The sequence below is a fragment of the Phodopus roborovskii genome, unplaced genomic scaffold (genome assembly GCF_943737965.1).
Source record: "Phodopus roborovskii unplaced genomic scaffold, PHOROB, whole genome shotgun sequence".
Taxonomy (NCBI): domain Eukaryota; kingdom Metazoa; phylum Chordata; class Mammalia; order Rodentia; family Cricetidae; genus Phodopus; species Phodopus roborovskii.
The window spans coordinates 21004676-21029702 of record NW_026126540.1 but is presented as its reverse complement, the minus strand read 5'-3'; the positions used below and the strand labels follow the sequence as shown (position 1 = coordinate 21029702).

The window sequence follows — 25027 nt, the reverse complement described above, 5'->3', positions numbered from 1 at the left end:
ATGTGTCGGGCAGTGCATGTTGAGCTGAACAGAAAGAAACGTAAACACCGGTCCCGATTCACAGCAAAAGTCAGAAAGCTGCACAGTGGACGACGCAACAGAGTGACTCGGCAGTCACTCAAAAGAATCATTTGCTATGGTAAATCTTTGCAGCTCCATTCCCGGCAAGGAGCTTGGAATTTAGTAATGTGACCCAGCTTTCTCCCTCTGATCTCTGATGGGAAGGAAGCATTTGCCCTAATTATCTACAGAAGCTCACGGAACCTCCAGAAGTTTATGTTGATTACCTGAATGAATAGGATATTAAACAAACAAATAGAAATCAGAAGAGCACAAATTAATTTCCCTGAGTGTCCAAGATTTCCATTAGATTTCCATTCTGAAGCCTTCACTTCCTTCACACATTCTGATGAGCGGTTTTCACCACACACCTTTAGATAACGTCACTACCAGTTTTCTTCAGCCTCAGCGAATCACTGCCCTGTTCTAGAACGAACATATGTTTCTCCAGCACCTGCTACCAACAGAAACTGCTTTCCATCCTCGTAGACAATAGCACCCAAGAGTGCCATTCTTCCCCTGCACGTTTCTCACATCAAGCTTATGTAGCAGGTCCTTTACTCCACTCCTAAACACTTTAAACATTTTAGTGCTTGGATGCAGCACGCTGAGGACATGTGGAATCACATAGACTCTTCATTCCTTCTAGGTCACATGGATTGTTCTGAAGAATAATGTCATTGAAACATCCCCAGGAAGTCTTGCCAACTCATCTATTTGATGGCCTTGTTTTTCTTCCCGGCAGCAAGAGAATGCTTTACATCACAGTTCCCTTTGATACTCCACATCACAGCTCCTCCTATCCCAGCTCCTCCAATCACAGCTCCTCCTATCCCAGTTCCTCCAATCACAGCTCCTCCTATCCCAGCTCCTCCAATCCCAGCTCCTCCTATCCCAGCTCCTCCTATCACAGCTCCTCCAATCATAGCTCCTCCTATCCCAGCTCCTCCTATCACAGCTCCTCCTATCCCAGCTCCTCCTATCCCAGCTCCTCCTATCCCAGCTCCTCCAATCACAGCTCCTCCTATCCCAGCTCCTCCAATCACAGCTCCTCCTATCACAGCTCCTTCTATCACAGCTCCTCCTATCACAGCTCCTCCTATCACAGCTCCTCCAATCCCAGCTCCTCCTATCCCAGCTCCTCCTATCACAGCTCCTCCAATCATAGCTCCTCCTATCCCAGCTCCTCCTATCACAGCTCCTCCTATCCCAGCTCCTCCTATCCCAGCTCCTCCTATCCCAGCTCCTCCAATCACAGCTCCTCCTATCACAGCTCCTTCTATCACAGCTCCTCCTCTCTATTCTTCTCTAACTCCCTCCCCCTCGCCTTTGTTGGGCTTATACTTCCCAAATAAATTGTCAACAATTTAGCTCCTGTTCCAGGCCCTGATTTCTAGAAAATCCAGAGTATTATAGTCCTACTTGTGCTTGTTTTTTTTTAACCTAAATTTGAGTTTCTGTCACTCACAATTAAGAATCATAACTACATAAAGCCAAATATAAATGTCTCTACCTCATTTTTCTGCTCATAGCATTTTATGAATTTCTTTGAGGCATGTATCACAGCTCTTAATAGCTGTAACTCTAGGAATAAGGATTTTACATAGTTTTGTATGCCATTTAAGAATCAGCCTCTACCACTGGATCCAGCAAAACACAGGTAAACAATAAATAAATGTTTGAATTACTAAATGAATGAAAGAATGGTTTCTAATTCCTGTATTAATAATAAAAGAATATTGTTTATGGTTAACCAATGGTTTTGAGACCTAAGAAACAAATGTAGAGAATGAAACTTTTAAATTAAAGTTAATAATCTTTATCTCTGAGTTTATAAATGAGTCTTCAGTGCATCTGAGTGAATAATTAGTTCAATAGTGTGGGTTCAGCCATGATTCTGTGGAAACTGAGTTGCTAAGTCTAAAATACAGATTAATAGTCTATAGTAATTACGTGTTTGGAGATTTGGATTATGCCAATGCAGGTCTATTATATGATTTTTCATTTACCCACTTATATTTAGAGTGTTTCAGGCTGGAGTGATGGCTTAGTGGTTAAAAGCACTGACTGCTTTTCTAGAGGACCATGGTTCAATTCCCAGCACTCACATAACAGTTCACAACTCTCTGTAATTCTAGTTCCAGGGGACCAGACACCCATAGCAAAACACCAAGGTACATAAAATAAAAATAATTTTTTTAAAGAGTGTTTCCCTGTGTCTTATTTATTTATTTAGGTGCCAGAAATTGAGCCTAGAGCTAATGCTGAACACATTCCAAACTCCTCCTATTTAGCTTGTGGGTTGTTTTGAGGAGTCACTCTGCAGGTGAGGGGCAGGAGAGGTGCTGAAAGGTTCTTAGGAGGGTTCTGAGTGACAGCCCCAGACAAGGCAGCCCCAGCTGAGTGGAATCTATGACTCCATTCTCTAGCAATGAGAAAAGTAACATTGTAACAGTTTTGGAAATGTTTCCCATATTCTTTAGATTCTTTATTAATCAGAAGAACATTGTCTTACCATTACTGCCTAGGCATGATGATGATGAAGATGGAGATAATGCATTTCTTAATTTGAACATGGAGCATATTCATTTTCTTTAGGAACAAATTGGTTTTCTTCCTGTGATAAATTTTATTTATGTTCTCTAGATTAACTTGTGCAAATTGATGTTGATATTTAAATAGAAAACTTTCGAGACATTTTTGTAAACAGACCTATGAGAATGCCACTTTTTCATTTTAATTTTATTTCCATATATCTTTCAGGCATGGTGTCTGTTCCAGAAACCAAAATAGATAGACCCACTTTCCAACCTACCTGCCTATCATCCAACACACTGCTCATGGAGACCAATAAAAATCCCAGGTAGGTTGCCCATTGTATCACCTGCCAGCCGCACAGACACCCCCTCTACCTCCTCTCCTGGCACACGAGAAGACCAATTAAAACGCTAGGAGGTCACTCAGATCTATTTTCCCAGCCCCTTGCCTATCAGCCACTGCCTCCACTCCCCCACACAGCACTACCACTGCATGAAGTCCAGCCCAGAGTCATCCCTGCTATCTAACGGCCACTAGCAGAACACAGAGAGCCCTCCACAAAATTCATCTTCTAAGCATACAGAGGGTTAGATCCAAGGCTCAGGAGTTGCATCTATGTCTAGCTAGGATGAGACCACTCCTGATACCCCATACACAAGCCACAAACAGAGAGTGGCCCCAAGACTGAATACCAAGTATACTTCTACTGGTTCTCAAGCTAACAAGTTGGGTCATATCAAACAAGGATCCAAACAACCACTTATCAAATATCCACAACAAGAAAACTACCAATAAACTAATTCCAGGTGCCCAGGTCCCATTACAAAATTAATTAATACAAATATTATTTAAAAATTTTGTTTCATGTGTAACTATATAACATTCCATTTTGTGAATGTATTGTAATCTGTTTTCTAAATTGATAATTTTGTTATTTTCAGTGTAATTAATACTTCAATGATGAGCATTCTTTTGCAGATAATTTTGCATAATACATTTTTAAATTTCTTAATGATTTATTTATTTATTTATTTATTTATTTATATTATGTATACAGCATTCTGTCTGCAGGTTTACCTGCAGACCAGAAGAGGGCATCAGATCACATCAAAGATGGTTGTGAGCCACCATGTGGTTTCTGGGAACTGCATTCAGAACCTCTGGGAGAACAGTCAGTTATCTTAACCTCCATCTCTCCAGCACCTTATAAAAAATTTCTAACAATGCCATTTAAGGTTGAATTTCAAACATATAGGTAACTTAGACTTTTAAAGGCTGTGTACAGTATCCAACATTCAAACATTATTTTCTTGTGAAGAGAAAGCAATCATAAATTCCTGAGCAGTTTTCTAGGAAACTCATCCTTGGAAACGATATCCATTCTGCTACTCAGACCTGTCCTAGGTAATATGTTTTTTGCCTGGAAGACAGTTGGAAAGGAAATGTATCAACTGCTCTAAGTTCACAGTGATCATTTTTCTGCTCCAGTGAAGAGGAAGTGAGTAGAAGTGGATGGAAAGCTCTCACAGCTAGAACTGGGCTTCTCCCTTCTGAGACTCCTCGCCAACTGTATTCAGTAACTGTTTTAAACAGGTCCTGTTTCCAGACGTTTGCTTCCTGTGGGAGACAGAAAAGGAAATTATTTCATCCGAGTCTTCTGACATCTGTGAATATAGCCTGGGCACTCTGAGCATGTGATCCTGCTCTTTGCTGTGTATGCTGGGTAACTCTCTTTCCTACATTTTGTCTTTTTTTTTTTTTAAGGCAGGGTTTCTCTGTGTAGCTTTGTGGACTAGGCTGGCCTCAAACTCACAAAACTCACAGAGATCTGCCTGCCTCTGCCTCCCAGATGCTGGGATTAAAGGCGTGCACCACTGCCCAGCTTGATGCTCTCTTCTTTCTACCCCAGTTACTTTCCTACTGCTGTGACAAAACACCATGACCAAGACAACTTTTAAGAGAAAGCATTTAACGGAGGCCTCGTGGCTCCAGGGGATTAGAGTTCATGAGTATCATGGCTGGCGGCAGGCAGGCAGGCACTGGAGCAGTAGCTGAGAGCTCACATCTGGATCAACAAGCAGGGGCAGAGAGAGCTAACTGAGAATGGTGTGAGCGGTTTGAAACTTCAAAGCCTCCTCCTGGTGACACACCTCCTCCAACAAGGCCACGCCTTCTAGTTCTTCCCAAATAGTCCCGCCAGCTGGGGACAGTGTTCAAATAGAAGAGACTATGGGGCCACTCTCATTCAAACCACAGCTTTCCAGGTGGATCTGGTGTTGTTCTTTTGTTACAGTTATAAGTTATAGGTTATAGGATAAAGTTGTTACAGTCATAGGATAAAGCTGGAGAAGGGGGTGGGGGTGGTGTCCCTCATGGGGGTCCCAAGGTAGGGGCCACATGGGAGAGCATAGTAGGTGAAGGTGACTAAGGCGGAGGATAACTCGCCAGGCAGACAGAGCTTAAGTGAGAAGTTTATTTAGGAGGAGGAATGAGGGGGAAGGGAAAAGAGACATGGAAACACCGGGAACAGAAGAGAAGAGAGAAGAGAAAGAGGTGAGAAGAGCAAGAGCGAAAGAGCACAAAGAGATCGTAAGTGGGTGGGGTCTGTCTTTTAAAGGGGTCCTTTGCACCTGTGTGCAGACTAATACTCATGGAACCCTGGGCTGACCAGAGTACTGCCTGAGTGCATTCTGCCAGGTGACAGGGGCAGGCCGGCGTAATGCCTGAGTCCTTACATCTGGAACAACATAAGGAGCCTGACCAAGCTTGAACTGTGATTCCTTTGCAAATCCACGAAGTTAGGTGCAAAACAATGGCACTGCTAAATGTTTTCAGGTCTTCGACACTAAAATACAGATGACAGATCATCCAAGCAGTCTTTGCTTCTGTGTAACTTGCATTCTAGTGAGGAGAGAAAAGACAAAACAAACACATACTTCATATATTGTTCAATACTATGTTAAGTAAAAATAAAGATGATGGCAAATAGAATTGCAACCCTCTATATTGAATTACTTAAAGAAGCCCAGAATGTAGGCAGGATCTTGTAGAGCTACTGTGCTAATGTTTGGATCTTTCGTGTGAAATAGAACATTCATGGAGGAGTTAGAAGGACCAATGTGATTTTTCTCCACTCTTGTTCAATTGCTTGAATGCTGGCATGTAATTGTACAACCATATTGTTAAATAATTTTAAAGTATTGATCAAGTCTTTAAATGGCCAATGCCAACTGGTAATAAAAAATATAATGGAGGCCTGGAGAGATGGCTCAGAGGTTAAGAGCACTGACTGATCTTCCAGAAGTCCTGAGTTCAATTCCCAGCAGCCACATGGTGGCTCACAAACATCTGTAATAAGATCTGGTGCTCTTTTCTGGCATGCAGATATACATGCAGGCAGAACACTGTATACATAATGAATACATAAAATCTTTAAAAATACATAATAAAATAAAAATCTTATTTTCAATATAAAAATATGTAGTTTAGAACACCCAAGCAAACACTGTACAGCTTATTTTAAAAATTCAGCTTCAATAAAAACATATCATGAGATACATAACAGTGTAAATTCTGTTCTCAGAGCACCAATATTACAAGATACTTATGCACATTTTTCATGTGCTCATATAGCTTTTAGTCAGTATTCATGTATAATGTAATCCCATAAATATTTTTAAATGATCTTTTGTACTAGACAAATCCTTTTAAGTTTATAGGAGAAAATAAACTGCCATCAGTTTGAACACATTAATAATAAACTTGCATCACCAATAATGATACATCAGTGTCTCATTAAGGAAAGAGATTCAAGTACTTCTCCTTGGTGTCACTTAACAAGAGTGAGCCCAGAACTGAATTCATTATTTCTCTCTCCCTTTGTCTTCCTTCTCTTGTCTGTCTGTTGTGTGGGTCTGAATCTGTGATTTCTTGTGAATCTGCTTTTATGTCTGTCACTGGTGAAGGACTTAGCTCTGTCTTCATTGAACAGCGTAGAAAGCATCACATGGGGGGAAGGAATGGGATAATTTACAGAAGCCTTTATCAGAGTTTTAAAAGATCAAGTCATCGAGTCCAACTGACACAAATAACAATGAGTATCACAAACATCACTGTTTATTAAGCAATATCCATATGTTGTGTGTAACATTTATGGTGGTTATTCACTTTATAAGATTGCTTTCAAGGTCTATTTTTATGTTTTCAGAAAAATGATACACATGCTTTACTTTGGGCCTGGGGCATGGGAGAGTACATATTTTAAGATTACAGCTATGTACTGGTTTATATTGTAAAGTTGATTATATGTGTAATCCAAGGTAAGTAAGGTTAATTGTTGTGTTACTCTCTTTAAGTCACATTATACAAACAGGAGAAACCCACAGTAGGATAGCAGTCTTGTCTTAAGTGACCTCAGGCTATGCCACTAACTCTGGCTGAAGGACCAGCAAAAGTTCCAGTCTCTTAGAATGTAGGAGAGCTTTCTTACCAGAATGCATTGCTCCAATAAACCAGTAAAGAGAGGCAGGTAAAATATAAGCACTGAAATATACAAGCCCTGTGATACATGGAAGTGTATTAACACCCAAGATGTCTGGCACACCACTCTTCTTCAATAACATGTGTTTCCAAATACCATAATAAGACAAAGAAAAAAATAAGAAACACAAATAAGAAGGAAAAACTATGCACCCTGCCTCTGTCTGCACAGAGCCTCTAAGAATCCATCAGAAAAATATGCTTAGGGCTAGCCAGTTCCAAGGACTAATAAGTAAGATCAAGCAATGTGAGACCAGCACACACACACACACACACACACACACACACACACAATCAGCTGGCCAACAAATGGGTGGAACAATTTAAAAAAAAAAAAGATGTTAAAGGTAACTTCAAACAAATGGAATGCTTAAGGGTTAGTGTATTAAAAATATTCATAACCCATACACTAAAAACTCCAAAATGTTGGTGAGATAAATCAAAGAATAATAGCTTGGCTACTTCTCTTGTCATTGTTATCGAATACCTGACAGGATGTTTCTTAAAGGACTCCAGTTTATTTTGACCTGTAATTTAAGAAGGGATGCAGTCCTCCCTGGCAGATTAGGCATGGAGGTGTGTAAGGAGTAAGGTTTTTCCTCCCGCTGCCTGGTCTTGTCCCGCCGCCGCGCCAGCCCCAATTAACACACAGAGACTCTGTATTTGATATAATGCTGTTGGCCCAGTACTAGTTTCTTATCGGTTAGCTCTGTCTTAAGTATTAATCCATTTCTATGTATTTCCACGTGGTCTTACAGAGAGTGGAGGAACGGCGGTTCTGTTCTCTCCAGACTCTCCATGTTGACTCCTCCTTCCTACTTCTTCTTTCCTCCTTGTCTGCTGGTCCCTCCTATCTTCCTTTCCTATTGGCCAACAGTGCTTTATTCATTAACCAGTATGAGAAACATATGCAGAATGACATCTCCCATCATCTCCTCTTTTCTGTCTAAATAAAAAGAAGGGTTTTAACCTTAACATAGCAGAATATATCACACAACAGTTATCAAATAAGAATCACAGTTAACAATATTTAGTCCGTTAACATTTAGCAAGATTAAAAGAAACTATTCTATCATCTATCCTATATTTGTGAGTCTAAAGTCTATGTAACTTATCTTTAATCCTAACCAAGGAAAACCATAACCATAACTATTTGTCTTCAACTCCCTCAAAGACCACAGAAGGATAATATATAAACTCTAGAAATGACAGAGACATCTTGCCTTGTCAGTCACCTGAAGTTCTTCTGTAATCTTCCATCTTCAGCCCATAGGCCATAGTGTGTCTGGCAGACTCTTCAGCAAAGCAGGAAACTTTAAACTGTCTTCTTGTATTGGCAGTTTGTCAGTCACTTTTCTCTGTGTTCTGCAAACTGTCTGTCAGACTCTTCCATGAAGCAGGAACTCTGTAGCAATGTCCATTTTGAATCAGCAGTCATTTTTCTGTGGGTCCTGCACGTCCAGTTTATACAACATAAAGTCAAACAGTCCAGACAAGAGCAGTATTTTGTCCAAATGGCTAGTCTTGCCATATTGGAAGTAAACTCCATAACAAGTTTCTTCAATGTCCATCTTCCTTTCTGATGCAGGTGGTGTTGCCAGGAGCAGTTATGTCTCACTGTCAAGAAAAACCCTAAACCATTTTAAATTCCATATTCTGTAGGTCTTTGAAAGGTTTGAAGAATGCCTATCCATCTCAAATACATCTTGAAAACCTAAGTAACTTAACTCTTAAGTTTTGACTCTCATAGGTAACTATCTAATATCTGTAATTATACATTACATTTCTAAATGACCTATATAAACACAATACCTAAACAAAATGAGAAATATAGATATCACAAGATTTACCTTAAATTGTATCAATAAATGAAAATCCATTCTAAAACAAAGTATTGATATCTATTGTATAGTTTTGTATCAAGCCTAAACCTTTTCTTTAGACTAAAAGGGGAATTGTAGTGGGATATTCCCTTTGTCTCCTTCTGTGGCACTGACCACACCCATTGGGGGGGTGGAGCCAGGGGCAGAAGTGACCTGTGGAAGGAGGTCTGAGGAGGAACCAGGAACCCTCTCTTGCTGGTGAGAAGTGGAGAGGAGAGCATCGGGTGGAGCCTGCTGGTGTTCATCTGTCTAGGTTGTAAGTTATTTCTCCCTGAATAAACATCTATTGGCCTGTTTGTTTATCCTGATCCTTATTTAACTGCAATAGAGGTGGGACCATGAGGCATTTGGTCACTGCAACTGTAGTCAGGGAGCAGAGGGCAGATAGGAGGTTGGGCCTGATTTCCAAACCTTAAGGTCTGTGTGCAGTGACTCACTTCTTCCTGTAAGGCTTTATCTCTGAAAGGTTCCACAACCTTCCAAAACAGTCTGCTTAGCTGGGGCCAAGTGTTTTAAACACAATCATTATGGAGGACATTTCATATCCCAATCACAAACATTGTACCTATGGCCTCCATGAGTTCATGGCCATCCTGTGATACAAAATATATTCATTCCCATTATTAAATCCCTCAAGTCTTCACAGTGCCAGCAACAAGAAAAGTAAGTCTCTTCTGGATGCAAGGCAGTCTCTTTATTATGGGCATTTGTGAAAATGAAACATGAGATCCAACATTCAATGGCACAGAGCTTATTACAAAAGGGTCAGGCCAAACATGATGTCTTGCATCATCATGTCCAACATCTGTGTTCTGAAGGGTTTAGCTAGCCCTCTCTCTTGAGTCAGATGCACACAGTATCTACAGTTTTCCTTGACTGACATCCCATGGTCCCAGGACCTCCAGCATGGTTTCATGCCATGGCATCCCAGGATCTTCTTGTAAGAAAGGATCCTACCATATATTGTTTGACCTCAGTAGCTTTCTGAAGCTTTGGAATGAGCTTTCATGACCCACTTCTCACCTTGGATCTTTTATGCCTACAAAACAAGTGCCCATAGACAATGCTGCAAAGTTCTTCTGCCAATGTGACATTAACCTGCTCCCTAAAACCAAAGATCTCTGTGTACCCAGCAGCTAGATCTGAGAATACACTTGCTAGAGCAGTTAGTTATTTGTGTAGGGAACCCCTTCTGTACCACTTTTAGGCTCTTTCCTTTCAAAGAAATTTGCATTTTAGTGAGTTGGAATATTCCAGGGTGGGACCTTACCCTTTGGGTACCTTTGTTAAAGACCCAAACTAGCATGAGAATTTCCCCTTAATGAAGCTAATCCTTATAAGCTAATTAACTTCAAATCCATTCACTGTATGTTCCTCACCCAACTCCATACTTTTCCCCTCCTTGTGCCAGATGGCTCTCTTGCACTCCAGCTTTGGATAAGAACAGAGTGCCATTACCACAAACAGAGCCAGAATGCTGGCCATGCTGTGAGTCTTTGGCAAGAGCATCAAGTGCTCTTAACTGTACAACTCTCTCTCTCTCTTACTCTCCTGGTGTACCTAGTTGGGTCAGAAGTTCGATGTCTGTAGCTCTGGGTGGTCCACGCTTTCTAGGTCTCTCCTCACGGTGGGGCACTGTGATGGTGCTCAAAGGTCAGGCTCCAACAGAGGTTGGGTGAAGGGGTCAAAGATTCGGCAGGTAGGGACTCAGGCTGGTCCCTTGTGGAATGTGAATCTATAGCTGGGCGTGGATCTCCAACAGAGGGCCAGACATAGGGTCAGAGATCAGGCAGGCAGGAATTCAGATGGTCCTGCATGTATAAGCAGGTCTAGCGTGCTCAGAGAAGGTCCAGATAATTCCCCAAACATGGCAGCATTGTTGGGTATCCCCTCTGTTCCGGTGCTCAGCCAGAGTGTTGGAACAGTGCGAGGGAATGGCACAGGATATGGGGAAGGCAGGCTCATTGTGGGGGTGTAGGTGTGTATCCGAGTACCAGGAGCACTCTCACTGGGGCCAGTTCACAGAAGGATGCTAGAATCCGGGCCAATCCAGGGAGTTCCCAGGGAAGGGTGGGGGGGGGGTTCAACCAGAACTGCTCCCAGACTCCTGGCGATAGGGGGTCAAAGATCCAGCAGGCAGGGACTGCCGGGAGGAAGTTCTTACACTGGGTTCTCACATCCTGACCAAGGACGCCAGGCTGTAGGAAGAGAACCTGCTATGCAAGTCATCGGCCTCCAGAATGTATCTTCAGTTGGAAACCCTGAGCTGAGGTGAGCCCGTCCTTCCTCAGGTTACCTATTCTTCCTGGAGAACTTCAGGGTGGCACCGTGCACGGATGACTCATGGCTTCAGGTGCATATTGCTGCCTGCATACCTCAAGTCTCAGCTCAAGGAGGCAAGCTCAGCAGCAGTGGCTAACTTATCCACCATCATGGAGCCCTCATCTAGTACCTGTTGGAAACAGAAGCAAACACCCACAACTAAACACTGAGCCGAACTAGAATCCAGATGCAGAGGGAGAGGACAAGCCCAGGTTGCAGAAACACATAGAGACAGCTGACCTGAACAAGGAGGAGCTAATGGCCCCCAGACTGATAGCTGGAAATACAGCATGGGACTGACTCAGACCCCCTGAACATGGGTCTCAGCCAGAAGGACTGAGCAGTCTAAGGGACCTCAGACAGTGGAACCAGGATGTATCCCTGGTGCACAAAAGGACCTTGTGGGCACATCCTCCATGGAGGGATACTCCCTTAACCTAGAGACAGGAGAGAAGTCCTAGTCCCTACTTCAAATGACTTGACAGATTTACATGACCCCTCCTGGATGGCATCACCCTACATGTGGAATGGGGAGGGATGGGAGGAGAGGGTGGTTGGGATGCATGTGAGGGGGGGAGAGAGGGGAAGAGGGAGGAAGGGAGGAAGAGGGAACTGGGATCAATATGTAAAATAAAAATTAAAATAAATATTAAAAGAAAAAACCTGCCTTCAGAATGTCGCACTAAGCTCTGTTCACACCCAGTGAGAAAGAAAGACAGACAAGGGAATGTACAATTCAGCAACAGTACAAGCTTTATCCAGGAAGAATGAAGGTAAATAGACCCAGCCTTTCGTGTAAGAGCCTGTCTAGCTGGGATTGTTATAAGGTCGAAATATGAAAGAGGGAAGGAGGAGTCAGAGTTTTTCCTTTTCAGCCTATGGTTGGTAGTTGCTAAGGAAGAATATTGAGTGATGTGCTAAAGAATGTCAGGTGATGGGTGAACGTCTCCTGTGGTCAGCCATTACTGAGCAAAGGGAGGTATGGAGGGAATCTAGAAAAGCTTATTAAGCTCTGGGAACAAATATTTATCATTTCCTTACTGATGGAAACTTTCTAAATCCTTGCTTCCATTTCTATGAAATGTGTGGTACATTATGTCATCTAATAATTTGTTGCCTTATTATACACCACACTCAATATTATTGCTGAAATCAAGTTCAAGTTATTTTTGTAGATCAAGTTTGTTGTAAATTTTGCATACATGGGGAAAGGATCCAAAATAGAGGAGGGTGTTTGGTAGTTTTTTGCTTGTTTGTTTGTTTTGTTTCTGGTGTGTATGTGGGGTGGGGGGCTTTATTATCTTTATTTTATGTGTTTGAGAATGTATGTCTGTACACCACATACATGTAGTGCCTGTACAGGCCTGAAGATGGCGCTTTATCCATTGAAGATGGTGCTTTGTCTCCTGAAACCAGAGCTACAGAGAGTTATGAGCAGCCATGTGGGTGATGGGAATTAAATCTGAGTCCCCCGGAAGGACAGCCAGTGCTCTTAAGAGCTGAGCCATCTCTCCAGCCCCTAGAGGCAGGTTTTAAAGGGAATAAAATGAAAGGAAATTCTATTCTCGGTGTTAGGTGTTGTGTTGTAGTTCCACTAAAAAGACAGCACTAGCAGAAAGATGGACAAAACACAAATTAGTGGAATAGAACAAAAAACCCAGAAATGGAATGGCACATAGATGTCCAGTTAACAATTTTCACATATTTATTGTGAGGTGGTGTGGGTACACCATCTCACCATGTCCCTTGTGTGAAAGTCAGAGAGCAACCTACAGGGGTTGTTTCTCTCCTTCCACTGTATGCTCCCTAAGGATTGATTTCAAGTCATTAATCCAGCCCTCAATTAATATTCTATAAATAAATAAAATGGTGCAATCATTAGACATAGTCTTTTAAACAAATGAAGTAATCAAACATCCATAGGCAAAAACAAAATTAAAAGTTAAGAGAAAAAAAAAAGAACTTATCTGGCACCTGACAGAATGACTAAGGGGGTTTCCCCAGGGTGCGGCCCATCCATTGCATGCCGGGTATGCTGAGTTCTGTGAGTTCCTAAACACGGGAAACTTGTTTAGGGGATTGCTTTCTCACTTAGCAACAAGAAAGAAAGAAAGAAAAACTTTTATGTATCTTATATAAAGCTAAGTTCAGTGAACCATGGGCTTAAACACAAAAGGCAAAATTACAAAAGTTTTAGAGGTAATCCAAAGAATGAAGTCTTCAGAATCTACACTAGGCAGAGAATTCTTATATTTGGCCATAAAAAAATCCACAAAGAATAAAATTGAAAACTTTGACTTTATAGTCATTTAAAACATTTTACTTTTGGGGCGGCACTATTAGGGGGTGTGGCTTTGTTGGAGTATGTATGGCCTTGTTGGAGGATGTGTGTCACTGTGGGGTGAGCATTGAGGTTTTATGTATGTTCAAGATACTGCCCAGTGAATCATACCACTTCCTGTTGCCTGCATGCCACCATGAAGGTAATGGACTCAACTTTGGAACTGTAAGCAAGATACCTCAATGAAATGTTTTCCTTTGTAAGAGTTACAGGGGTCATGGTGTCTCTTCACAGCAATAGAAACCCTAAGACAACACCCACTAGAATAATTAAACTTTAAACACAGGTATACAGTAAACATTATTGAAAAGGAGAATGACCAAATGATTGTGTACAGGTAGTGGGGTGTAAACTGGTACATTCAGGAAAACAATGTAGCAGTCTTCAAGGCTGGAGCAATCTGTGGAGTGCAGACAGAAGCAGGAGGGTTTAAGAGTTTAAGGCTAGCCTGAGCCGCACAGGGATATTTATCCCCAGAAAGCCAAGGAAAAGTAAAACAAAGGCAAAAGGGATGTATCCTACTTGCATCTTAAGCAAAGAATTGAAAATTTAAACGTCTTTCACACAAATGCTCAGCAGTGCTATGCAAATAATACACAGAGACTCTGTATTTGATACAATGTTGTTGGCCCTGTTACTTTTTTCTTATCGGCTAGCTCTGCCTTAATTATTAACCCATTTCTGTTGATCTATGTATTTTCACATGGCCTTCTCTTACCGGGGAGGCGGCTGACGTCCAGCTCTCTCCAGACCCTGCATCTTGGCTCCTCCTAACTACTTCCTATTTCCTCCTTGTCTCCTAGTCCCTCCTATCTTCCTTTCCTATTGGCCAACAGTGCTTTATTATTAACCAGTATGAGAAACATACAGAATGACCTCTCCCAGCAATGCATAACAAATTAAAACCTGAAAAGCATTTAGATGCCCTCGGTGGGTTAAATAACTGGAGTGTTCCACAATGAAAATGGACAAACTATAGATATGGACAAGTTTACGAAAATTACATAGGATGAGGGAAATGCTTACCATATGACTCTATTTATATGATGTTTGTGAAAAGGCATATGACACAAATAGAAATCAACTTAGTAGCTGCTAGGGGCTAAGGGATGGGTGTGGAGGGTGTGGTAAGATTAGGGAAAAGTAAATACTGGGGATCTTGGATCTTTAGTCTAACAATATGATTGAGACTCCTATTTGTAACTATGCAAATCTACAAAGCTGTACTTGATTCATTAATACAGATAAACACAAACAATAAAAATAAATGCAAGTGTAACTAGAAAAGTCTTAGGAAATTTCTCTGGGTTAGGGTTAGATTTTTAGGGAGGGATAGGAAATAGGGGAGTAGGTTGGAGAGAAAAGAGCTGAGCTGAATCTTCTTTACATATGAGTGGTACAGTGGAGGTCTGAAAGAAGAGGCTTCAGTCTCAACAAACATACCCATTCTTAAAAGTTCCCAGGGGATGGGCAAAGCCTATATCACGAGGCATAAGGCTTAGTTAGTGTGTGATCTATGCTAAGTGCCTGCAGTCCTTGTCACTGAATCCCAGATGGTGTATGTATGTGTGGTGGGAGGGAGGAGCAGGGGGGACTCAGCTCTTTCTGAGAGCAGTGAGTGACATGTAGGTAATTCCTAGCAGTGTCTGGAGGGAAAGGGGGCTTGGAGGGGAGTTCCTAGATCCCTGTGCCCTCTAGAGTGGAACATGGAAGGCCATGGGTCAAATAGTTACATCTATACCAGTATCCTGGATTTGATTTGAACTATAGTCATGTAAAATACTATTTGGCATCCAGAGGGCTGGACAGAAAGTATATGGGACTTCATTGTGCATTTCATTGAAATTTCCCCAGAATCTGTAAGTATGAATTAAAAAATAAAAAAATAAATGTGCAACTATTAAAAGACTGGCAACAAAGTATGAGTAAGCACACCAATGACATTAAATAAGAATTGTAGATGCCTTCATGTCAGGGGACAGTTAATATCTGTCAAAACACGAGAGTTTAATAGAGACAGGGGGATAAATTCATGACCAAATTCAGAACACTCACCTTTACCATAATGGCAGTATGTAAAACTTTCTAATTTCTAGTATGAAGCATAAAAGTCAAAATGTCCAATAATTAATTATAGACACAAGTTGTATAGTAATACACATATAAAAAGATGTAAATATCACATAAAATGATTTGTATGTGGAAAATTCTATAATATTTGAATGAAGCCAAAGCTAAGTTGTGACCAGATTAAACATATACTACAACTACAAAATCTTCAAATGTGAGTTGCACAGTAAAAACAAAGTAATTACAGCAGATAAACAAATGAGAGTGGAAACAGCTTAGCACTTCTCCAGGCCACAAAACCACAGAGACAAGTGGCAGAAGAGGAAGACAGGAAGAAAGGCTGCACAAAGCTATCAAAAAACTATGCACAAAAAAGGCAGTAAAAAGTTCTGAAACTGTCCTCAAAGAAACAAAACCAGCTAAATGGATTAACTACATGGCCAAATCTATATCCTCTAAAGAGGCTAATTTTGTTTGAAAAGACACATAAAATAAAGGTGAAGGCATGAAAAAAAGTGATTCCATGGAGACTTATATATGATGAATCAGACTTTATATTTTACATGTGCTTTATTAAAAGAGCGAGAAGAGGTTATCATGTAACTATGAAGGGTAGAGAATGTAGCATCAATGATAAATATGTATCACTTAGTGTTAAGAGTATTCAAGTACACACAAGAAATGTTAGATATAAAGGAGGACACAGGTGTAACAGTGCAAGTACTGGCCCATCTTTATCTCCAGCTTGACTCACTCTTGGGTCCTCTGAGAAAATGGAATCTTGAATGAGAAAACGTCCTATCTGATTGGTCTGTAGGCAAGCCTATGAGGGTGTTTTCTTGACTGATGATTGATGTAGAAGGGCCTACTCCACAGTGGGTTATGCTGTCGCTGGGCAACACTCCAGGTGGTCCTGGAGTGTATAAGAAAGCAAACTGAGCAGCCATGGGGAGCAAGCTAGTAGATAGTATTCTTCTGTGGCCTCCCTCAGGTTCCTGTCTCCAGGTATCTGTCCCAAGTTCTTACCCTGACTTTTCTTCGTAAGCTATAATGTGAAATAAACCCTTTCCTCTCCCAGTTGCTTTTGGTAGAAGTGTTTTATCTCAGCAATAGAAACCTAAATAAAATACAGAACTTCAGCACCCTACTATCAGCAATAAAAACAGTATCCAGACATAAACAAAGAAATGACAGATGCAGACTATACTCTAACACTATGCACTGAAATATTCTCCAGAGTAGAGCAATGTAAGGCCAAACAGCAGTAGACACATTTAAGGAGATCTAACTCATTTCAAGTATATCTTTGAACCACAAAGATCTAAAATTTGAGAATTGTAGAAAAGAACTTTCAAATGTGCAGAAATCAAGCAACATTCTCCCGAGTGGCCAATAATTTAAAACTTAGAGCTAAGCAGAATAGAAAACAAAATACATTAAATCCTGTAGGAAGCAACAACAAAATAGTTCTGAACTGGACATGGTGACGTAAATCTGTCATCCTAGCCTTGGCAGGCTAAGGCAAAACGATCACATTTTGAATCCAGGCGGAACCACAGTAGTACGACACTGTCTCAAAACCACAGTAAAGAAGTTCTAAGAGGGGGAATTTGTGCCAAAAACACCTGCATCACAAAAGGAAGACAGATGCTGCTGAAGGAGGAAGGAAGACTGCAAGGCTGGGGACTGCCTAGAGTGCACAGTAAGATCTTGTCTCAGGGCAAAAGGGGAAGGGAAGAAGAGGAAGAGGGGAAGGAGAGGGAAGGGAAGAGGAGGGAAACGGAGAAGAGGCAAAAGGGTCACAAGAAAATAACAAAAGACTGAACATCAGGGAAGCAGGATATTAAGAGAAAAAGTACAAAATGCAAACTTTGTAGAGAAACATGAACAATAAATAACAGTAAGCAGCAGCAGAAACTGACAAATTAATGTCTGTGATCAAAGAAACAGAGAGTTGACATTTTGAAAAGATCAATTGCACCTTCAACTAAATATGAACAAAAATCATAAAGAAAACAAAAAAGAAGTCATTTTAACTAGTGACACAATTTCATATTTTAATAAAGATTTTGCTGTGTCTCATATGTTGGCCCATGCTCGCCTTGAACTGTCACTCTTCCTACCCTAGTCTCCCTAGGGCTATGATTAAAAGCCTGCAGCTTCTATTTCTATGTACTAAAATGAACAATCCAGAGATGAAATTAAGAAGCAATTCCCATAGCACTGAAAAGAACCACATGCTTAGGAACAAACTTAACTGGGAAAGCAAATGAAAGACATTGGAAACTGTACAATAACAGTGAAAGAAATTAAACACAAAAGAGTGGAAAGACACCCATGCTTACACTGGAAAACTCATTATCGTTAAGATGTCCATAGTTTATAAAATTAGCCAGAGGCTTGGTACACTCTCATACAACCCCGAAGATGATTATGCAAATGTAAAAATGCCCACCCCCAAATTAATGTGAAATCTCAAGAGTGCCCAAATAGACAAAAATCTTAAGACACAACAGAATTAGAGGTCTTACATATTCAGATTCCAAAAATTTACTACAAAGCTGTAGTAATTAGAGTAATGTGATTCTGGCTTAAAAACAGCCATAATGCTTGATGGAATATTATAGAATCCAGAAATTGCAATGACATCCAACTAAAATGCCAACAATACTCTGTTTAAAAAAAGTCACATGTCTGTGGCAATCACCAACTGCCTAATTGAAATAAAGGCCACCTCAATAGGAAGGAAATCATGTCTGGTCCTGGAAATCTACCTAGGTTCCAGGAGGACTAGTGAGGTCGTGGAAAGAATATACTATTGCCACTTTGTTAGCACATTCCCTTGTATCCTTATACCCACAGAGAAGTGTAGCCACCACTCTTCATTAAAGAAATCTCTCTTTACAGCAAATGGAGACTGCTGCAGAAAGCCATGATTGGATACAATGCAGAGATCAACAGATTGTGGGGAACCTAGCCCCAGTGCATTCATCTCCATCATAGTTCTGCATCTGTGAGTCAGAGGATGTCACTGAAAGGGAGTAGTCAGAACACTAGGATGTCTGCTGTGAAACAGTCTCTCCTAGAAACAGCTGCATAAACCATACCAGAAGAATATCAGTGGACTGTTAACATGAAAGGGGAACGTTTCATGTGGTCTCATCCCTAGGTAAAAAGCTATGGGCAACTATTGACTTCTTGGAGAAAGAGAATTAGCCTCATCCAATGAGCCACCTTATTGGTTGTCCAATAAGGTGAGCCTTGAAACAATGTGTATACAAACTACAAAAAGTATTTCAGTAGTTGTATATATACATGTATTTGTGCATATACTTATATATCTATGTAGGTAACAAATATAATCACAGAAAAAAAGCTGTTTACTTGAAGGGGAATAGGAGGATTTTGGGGAGGGTAGCTGGGAGGGGCTGAAGGCAGGAAAAGGGGGAGGAGAACTAATATAATTCTATTTTAATTTAAAATGTTGCTAGAAAAGCTGGATCTAAACACATAGAGAAAAAAAGACATTATCTCATACAAATACTAATAGTTCAAAATAGTGCAAAGATAAAAATAAAAGATCTAGAACTATTAAATTTTTAGAAAACATAAGAAAAATGCCAATGACACTATATTTTACAATAATTTCCTGGCTCTGACACCAAAAGCATAGACAATAAAAGAAAAATATATTTGACTATACAAAGCATTTAAAGCTTTCTACATCAAAAGGTGTAATTTATCAAATGAAAAGGTAATTTGGGGGAAATATTTACCAAACACATATGAAGCATTAGTATTAAGAATATCTAATGAATCTTTAAAATATAAAAAAGAACCCAATTATAAAAATTAATTTCTAGTAATTCTTTGCAAATTTCATACTCGGTACTTTGATCATATTCAGTCCTTCTCCAAATTTCTCCCAGACCCTCTCTCACCTCCCTACCCAACCAACTTCATCTCTTCTCCTCCTCTTTTCCCTCCTCCCCCTCCTCCTCCTTCTCCATCTTCCATCTCCCTTCTCACAATGATTCCTGAGTCTTGGAAGGAAGAGCGTGATATAGATGTCCCATTTAGACTTAAACATTTCACAGTCTCTTATTCTCTGTATATTGACCAGTTGTGAGTCTGTATTGATCACTATCTCCTGCTTAAAGATGCCTCTCTGGTGAGAGCTAAGAGATGCACTGACCTATGGGTATAATGATGTCATTAGAAGTCAGTTTAACATTACATCCACTTAGCCAAATAATAGTAAGTTCTCCCCCAGGGTCTTGATAGGTCCTTAGATGCCTCCTAAAATATATACACATAAAAATAGTTTAGGGGATTAGAAAGATGGCTCAAGGGTTAAGAGCTCTGACTGCTCTTGCAGAGGACCCAGGTTCAATTCCCAGTACCCACACGGCAGCTCACAACTGTCTGAAACTCCAGTTCCAGGGCATCTGATACCAATGAACATAAAATAAAAGTTAAATAAATTTCTTTTAAAAATAAAAAATAAGTAAAAATAGTTTAAATGGAGTTAACTTTTGACAGGGATACACTATCCCCACTGGACCTTTATAGGCTAGCAAACAAAATGCCATATTTCAGGAATGAGTTGTCTCTTCTGGAGCTGTTAGCCACTGGAGTCCCATAGACACCCCAAGCATTAGAAGAGGAAGAAATAACAGAACTTGACAGTAATAATCAATTGCTGAAGACATCATATATTTGAGTCATAGAACAGAGAAAAATTGAGCTAGTACTAACCCTGAAAGTTCATCCCTAGTGGCTAGCTTACATAGTGTTGGAAGATGTTATACATACCACCAGCAGAGAAGAATAATTATCAGTGATATCCAGCTGTGATTTGTGCAAGGTACAACAGTGACTGGTGGGCAAAGATACGGTCACTGGACTAGAGAGGATACAAACGTTATGGGACTTAACCAACCACTTTCTGATTGGATTTATGTAGTGGGATATTCAATTTGTCTCCTTCTGTGGCACTGACCACGCCCATTGGGGGGTGGAGCCAGGAGCGGAAGTGACCTGTGGAAGGAGGTCTGAGGAGGAGCAAGGGAATGCTCTCTTGCTGGCAGGAGAGGAGTGGAGAGGAGAGCATCCTGTGGAACTTGCTGGTGTACATCGATCTAGGTTGTAAGTTATTTCTCCCTGAATAAACATCTATTCAGCCTGTTTGTTTATCCCGATCTTTATTAAACCGCAATAGATTTAAATTATTTTCCATAAGGAACCAAGTTTATCAGTGAGAAAGGTAATTGAGTAGATAATGCTTCAAATAAGATACAGATGACCAATGGAAAGATAGTCACTATAACTACTCGTTAGGGGGGGAAAAAGCAATTGATGTACCTAGCAATGCATGAATGGACAAAACGAGGCATATATGTATATATATACACACAAAAGAACATTGTTCAGCTTTAAAAGGGAAGAGAATTGTGACATTTCTGCCAATACAGATGAATTCTCAAGATATTATGGTAAGTGAAATAAACCAGGCACACACACACAAAACAAACACTGTACAATTCCATTTGTATGGAAATCTCTACTATTGGTGGTTTATAGGGCCTGGGAGGAGAAGCCACGGAAAGTTAATGTTTAATTGATAGTGTTTCATTTAGGGAAAATGTAACACTCTGGAGATGGATGGTGGTGATGAATGCATCAATGTGCTCAATGCTAAAGAACTATCCACTAAAAATAGTTAAAATTGTAATTTTGTATTATGAATTTTTACTACAGTGTAAATAGCCACTAAATTAAGTTGCCATGCAATAGAAGAAACAAATGGCAGAGAAAAGCCACTTCATTACCATTGGGCAGGAGTGGGAACCCCCAGCTCCTCACACAGCCTCCAAGTAACCAGCCAGCAAGCTCCTCCTCAGCCTTCTCTGACTACACCATTCTAACAGAGAGGGGGCACTCATTGATCCATCATGGAGAAACCTAGACTTCCCTCTCCTCCTGTGATGTTACCTAAAGTAGCAATGAGTGTCTCACTGCACTGTGCATGTCTGTGTTCTCTGACTAAGAGAGTGTTGGCCTTCTTGGGGGCTGCCTCTGAAGATTTCAGCCTTAAAGCTTATTTGTTTCAGATCCAAGTCTAGAATACATGAGTCCAAAAGAAAGTCCACAACACTCCATATTGGTTCCAGACAACTGAGGTCATTAGTTTGTGCACCTTATCTTTCTGTTTCTGATATCCACGCAAGTCCCTTGGAAACATGAAATGTTGTGCTTGACACACACACATTGCTGTAATAAAATTTCTAGTACTATATCAGTTATCAGTCTAAACATTTGTGAGTTCCAAAACAAAATTTTTATCCACATATGTGGTTAGATCGGTCATGGACCCTAAGGGAAAACCTATAAATATTATCTCATTAATGAAATAGTATTAAATCAACTCCCATCGACTTATAATTATGCCTATAGCACATTTCTCAACCCTCAAGAAGGAAGTTTCTTTTAGTAGTAGATGACAATTAACACCACAACCTACAGCAGGTCAATGTGTAGAAAGTAAGAGACTGTGGAGTTCTTAGCCCTAATCTACATCATACTTTTTCCTCCTACAGTGCAGGAATCATCTCAGAAGAGTGTAAGAGTAGTACTTTCTGACAATTTCTAACAATAGGGTAATTGCACATATGAACACATAGAAGTTGTGACAGCATTACTAGATCGTGCCAGATAAAATCCATGCATGGAGCATGGAGGTGGTCATGAAGTTCCACCTGTAGCTCAGGAGCAATTGGCAATTGACAGCCATTAAAAGAGAGAGAATCTGTTTTCTTCAAAGATTATACCCCTCAGGTCCTACACCTATACGCATACACAGCACTGAGTGGACCCAGGGGTTTAAAAGTAAAAAGGAACACATTAAGTTTGGAGGGAATATGTAAACATGTGTTTTCTGGTCTGGCAGGTCCTGCCATCTTCTCAGCCCCAAATAAACACACAGATGCTATATTAGTTATAAAGCTGCTGGCCAATGACTAGGGCTTCTTACTGGCTAGCTCTGTCTTAATTAAGCCATAACTACTAATCAAAGTATTTCCACATGGTCTTTTCTTACCAGAGAATGGTCTGGACCTCTAATTCCTTCGGTGGCTCACATGGCAGCTATGTTTGCCTACCTTTCCCAGAATTCTCCTCTTCTCCTAGTCCCACCTATCTTCCTGCCTTATTGGCCATAGTGTTTTATTCATCAACCAGTAAGAGAAACATATATACACAAGGGCATCTCCCATCAGGAATAAATAGTAGGGGGTTACGTAGGGAAGGGATTGGAGTGCAGGGAAAAGGAAGCTTGCATTTTATCAAATGCATTGTATGTATGTGTGAAAAATATCAAAAGTTGGACACTTTCTTTACTTTGAAAATCTTTTCATAAGGACTCCCATACTCACAGAAATGGAGCTTGAGGCTGAGAGAGCCTTATCACTTAATTCTTAAAGCCCTAAACTCTAGCCTAATTATAGAACCCAGTCAAATGCTAATGGCAGAGGACAGGGCAAGTTATTGTATCTAATTAGCAATATGCATTACCTTGCTTCTTGGAGAGAGAGAGAGCGAGAAAGAGAGAGAGACTGTTGTTATTATTGTTATTAAAATAGAATCGCCCAGCACTTGTGAGGCAGAGGCAGGTGGATTTCTGTGAGTTTGAGGCCAGCCTGGTCTACAGAGCGAGTTCCAGGACAGCCTCCAAAGCTACAAAGAAACCCTGTTTCAAAAAACAAAACAAACAAACAAAAAAGAAAGGTCTCTCACTGAAACCAGAGCTTATTGACTGATTAGATTAGCAGGCCAGCAAGCTTTCGAGACCCATTTGTCTCCACTCCCCCATCCCAGTACTGGAATTACAGGTTCACAATGACACGTTCAGCATTTGAAGTGGGTGCCAATGTTCTGAACTCAGATCCTCATGCTTGTGAGACAAACACTTTCCTACCTATCTTCTGAGCCCATTTCCTGGAATCTTAGTGTCTATGTCTACCCATAGTCCTGCCAAACATGGTGGAGAGAAGTTTCTGTCCTGGTGAGCTGACTTTCCTTTATTTTATTTTGTGATTGGCTGGATTGGCTGACTGGAGTATTACAGGCAGAAACAACTTGCCGACATATTTCCATCTTCCCTCCCTGGTAACAGAAAGACTCACAATTTAGAGCCTTGGGTATCTCCATTCGTGGGAATGGTACTTGGACACTGCTATTTCGAAATGACTTCTACTTTCTTGATAACTCTACATGCCATCTATTTCTAGAATTGAATCAGAGCCTTTGTGTTTGTATATATGTGTTTTCCTGGCTCTTTAGTCCTAGAGGAGTTCCTACCAGTGCAAGAATGCATTGGAACAGTGATCCTTTTGTGTCTGAATCTCTCTCTTCATCTACTTAAGCGAACAGCCAGGCCCAGTATAGGGCCAGAAATTGTTCACTGTGGAATGTCACATATTCCAAGCTTGATTCCACAGCCTTAGACTTAGAGAAGCAGTTTTCAACCTGTGGGTCATACTCTCTTTAGAGGTTAAATTACCCTCTCACAGGGGTGGCTTAAAACCATTGGAAAACACAAATATTTACATCTTTGACCACCCATGGGAAATGGTTACCATGGCTGCAATGCAGAAATACCCAAACCCCATGAACCCGTGTGTGGTCGGCGTTGAAGTGTTGGACAGACTTGTGGATCCCTCTGGGAAACTGCCCAGCCACAGACTCCTCAGTACGGAGTGGGGCTTGCCTTCCATTGTAAAGTCTCTTATAGGTGCAGCGAGGACGAAAACATATGTGCAGGAGCATTCTGTGGTTGATCCGGTAAAGAAGACTATGGAGCTCAAGTCCACCAACATCTCATTTACAAATATGGTCTCAGTACACGAGAGGCTCACATACAAGCCACACCCCCAGGGCCCAGAGGAAACGGTCTTGACCCAGGAAACCATCATCACCGTGAAAGAGGTCAGCCTCAGCAGCTACCTTTAAGGACTCATGGCAAGCACTATATCTTCCAACGCTAACAATGGCTGAGAAGCAATGGAATGGTGATACATAAATGTCGAGATTGAAGAATTGACAGCATCAGCAAGAGGAGGCATATGGACACCAATGGCGGCTGCAGCAGCATTTGTGGAAAAATGACAACAGAAATTGGTGCAGCTACAGGGCCCCCAGGACTCTCCAAGCTGACATCATATGTATTTGTTATTTGAAAGATACAGCTATTTTAGGTAGATTTTATAATTTTTTT

The 25027-nt window shown here is 40.8% G+C and overlaps 1 pseudogene; it reads left to right on the top strand.

The window, feature by feature from the left end:
- LOC127232916 (PRELI domain containing protein 3B-like) lies at positions 1-25027 on the top strand (annotated as a pseudogene).